The sequence below is a fragment of the Triticum dicoccoides genome, chromosome 2A (assembly GCF_002162155.2).
Source record: "Triticum dicoccoides isolate Atlit2015 ecotype Zavitan chromosome 2A, WEW_v2.0, whole genome shotgun sequence".
In the NCBI taxonomy this organism is placed as follows: Eukaryota; Viridiplantae; Streptophyta; class Magnoliopsida; order Poales; family Poaceae; genus Triticum; species Triticum dicoccoides.
The window spans coordinates 142,834,211-142,837,942 of NC_041382.1; positions in this window are offsets into that span (position 1 = coordinate 142,834,211).

Consider the following 3,732-nt stretch of genomic DNA (forward strand, 5'->3'; position numbering starts at 1 on the left):
ACCTCCAGATCGAGCGCAAGCAGCTCCTGCACCCCACTCCCCTATGATAGACACCGATGCGCCGCTTCCCCGAGGAACAGGAGGACTAGGTGCTCTGCGCACCTAAGCGGGTGCTACTTCTTTTAATTGTGGTTCGACTGACCCTGAATTGAAATCCAGGCGGGCTACTGACCTCTAGCAAAGGTGAAAATAGTAAAAGGGAGGAAACCTTGTGCATTTAGTATCACGAAGAAGATGCGGTAAGAAGTGCTCGACTAGTTTATTTTGTGGGATGAATACGGTGTGAGCGGAGACGTAAGATTTGCACGAATAAGGGAAGAGGAGTACCTCTTTCTGCTGGCAGTGTTGTCTCCTCCTTCTGTTTTTCCGATGATCTTCTTGTTGTTCGCCAGAAACCAGAAGTTGTGGAGGACGGTGCAGCCTTGGACGAACCCATGGCCAAGTTGTTGAGTGTGGTGTGGTGGCCGTCTGTCGGCGGCAGGGAAGCAGATCCGAGGCGGCGAATGACGGCGTAGCGGGAATAGCTCTGGTGCGGTGGACGGTTGCGACATTGGAGCCACAGCAGTGAGGCGCAGGACGGCGTGGTTGGAGTGGTTCTGGTACGGCGCACGTCGGCGTCAGCGTCATGGAGGCAGCTCTGCCTCGGCTTCAGCTGCTAAGTCCTTGAGTGTGTTGCGGTTGCGGTTGCGTTGGACGACGACGTCGGGGTACCGGCTCCGGCGTGATGGAGGAGGGCGGCGGTGGATTGGCCGCTATGGGGTGGAGGACGGAGGAGGCTGGGGTTTCGCGGCTGGTGGAGAGGGCATTTTCGCGCCCACGGAGTATGAATGGGGAAACAGAGGGAGGCGGGGAACTAAGGGGGAACAATGTTTCGGTTTGAGATGCACTTGTTTGAAATTTGGGGAAAGTTACAAATTTTGCCCCCATCTAAAATTTCGGACATATTGCGGGTTGGGGGTAGGACAGTCATGTCAGGTGTCCCAAATGTGGGCGGGATAGATTTCGACCGAGCGCATGGGTAGGCTCCCACGGCGTATGAATGCTTCTCGGAGGCGGTTGAGACTGGCATCTTGGTGAAGTTACAAACCTCCCCGGTTTAGACCTTTGGACATCGGGCCGATAGGCTACACGGGCCAGAGTCAGACAGTAATTTCCTACCACCAAAACATTAGTCTCGCGCGGTTTCGGGTGACCAGAGGCCTATTTGGCGCTTCATTCTATATTTGGGAGCAGAAGCATTAACGTTTTCGGTTCTCTTGAATTGAACTTTCAGGATTTGTCAAACTTCACAAATCTTTACTCTTGAAAATCCTAAAGCTATGATTATTTTGGAATGGAGGGGGTACATTTGAATATACATTGTACACGAGTATATATTAAAAAAATTGCAACTTACCTCAGTTCATGCATGGTTCCAGATATAATCTCCTTGGTTGCAAAAAAAAGTTAGATATCCGTATGAATATATATAGCATGTTCAAACTCACAACAAAGATTGATGCCCCCTTTTACATCTGATTTACAAATGCCATCATCTCGGGTTCAAATAGATGAATGCACTTCCTATGAATTCGAATCTTCGAAACCCCCTTGATGTTGAATTCAACATGTATTCTATTTCATAGCTAGCAATTTGGAATGTATCCATGCAACTGACAAATGTATAAAGTGCTTCACACTAACAACATGGAGTGCACTAATTAATGTTTATATATGAATTGCAAAAGCATCCATTGCCTGTATTTCAAACCGCTTTCACTCTATGGATCGATAATATGAAATAAACACATGCACATGCTATAATTCAATAGAGTATGGGTGTCTGATAGACCGATTTTCGTCCATACGCAATTTGCAAAATTCATGATCTCATCCAAAAATAATAATGCCATTTATATTTTAATTTAATGTGTAGAACCGCCTTTTACACGTAGATGCACTATGCCTCGCCCCGTTCTCACAAACGCGTTATATATCTCTCTATCTAACGCATAAGTGCACACACTTTATATGCATCGGCATTTCACTTTCACACTTGCTCACAATCTCTCTCAGGGTGTTGGGGTGTCTCACGCACATGCTCTCTCTGTTTCTCTCTCTCTTTCTGACTACTATGTACCACTCTTTTCACTAATCTCAGTTGGAAAACACTATTTCTCTCACATGCATATATATATATACACATGCACGGTCTCTACTAGCCCTCTATACGCACATATATGTGCCTACGTGTCTCCCGCATGCACATTATCTTTAGGCCTCTCTCGCACACATTGCCCCCCCCCCCGACACACCTCTCTCTTAGTAGTTGGCAGATATGATTTCATCATATCATTCAGTAGGATATCCCTGGCTGTTAGGCTGGATGGTAATACGAGGCAAAGTTTTACCCTAGTTCGGATCAGACCCTTGCAGTTGAAGAAAGAGCCTACTCCTGGTACTGTATATTAGTGATAGGAGTGTGTACAAAGTACACATGAATACCAGGCATTGTGTGTGTGTGTATACTATCAACGAACTAGCCCCCAAGCTTGTATAACATACTAAGGGCCTAGGGTTACAAATCATATATAGTCGGCTTATCACCAGTGGGGATAGAGTCCTCCGCGACTCTGGTGGCTTCATGTTGTACGCCGAGTCCTCCACATGGGTCTTCGTATAACACGTCTCGGTCCAACCTATATGTGGCGCGGGATGGAACCGACCCATGAGTCTTCATGTTGACCCACCACAACTAGAAATGATGTGCCCACCACACCACACACGCAATCGACCACTAATAAAATAAGCATATACAATAGTACAACGGTATCTAGCTCATGATACGTCTCCATATTTTGTTGATGACACTGACGGACTTTGCATTTGATGCGTGCTTCGTATTTTGTTGACGACACTTACGGTCATTGTATTTGAAGCGAAAGCACGATATGGTCACCGGACTTCAGAATAAGCTCATCATGGTCACCACATACACTTTGTCGTCCTAACCAACATGTGCTTGGATGGTTAGAGGACAGTGGTTTCTCGAGCCCACCAAGGTTAAAGTCCCGGTGCTCGCATTTATCTTGTGTTAATTTTAGTATTTTCCGGCGATGTACGTTCAGTGGGAGGAGACGTTCCACTCGACTACGAGGCACCTATGGTGACTTCATAAAATCTCAAGATCATATATGTTGGCCCACTCTCTCGAAGGTGCTCATAGGGGTAGGGTTCGCGTGTGTGCGCTTATAGCGGTGAGTGCTTGCGCGTATATATGAGCCCTTGCGTCTGTACCGTGTTAAACAAATACATATCATGATTATACGGTCACTGGCTCACCCGTACAACTCCGTATTTTGTTGATGACACAATCAATTGACCAGTCAAACGTTCCATGCGGCGCAACTAGTGTTGTACCATCGGGCGCATAACCGTGGGGCCCACCTGTCAGCCTGTATATGAAAGAAAGAAATGGTAGTTTGAGTCTGTACTGTGTTAATAAAATAGGAGTACATTTTAGGGTGATCATACGGTCACTGGCTCACCATACAGCTCCATAATTTGTTGATAACACGATCAATTAACCAGTCAAATGGTCCACATTCAGCAGTGCACATTGCCATAGGGCCCACCCGTCAGTGCGTATATGAAGGACAGAAATGGTAATAAATTAGTGGTCAGTGGGTATTCGAAGTCGTGAGACCTCTGGTTGGCAGTCACCGGCGGTTGGGGGCGTTCATTGGGCGGTGG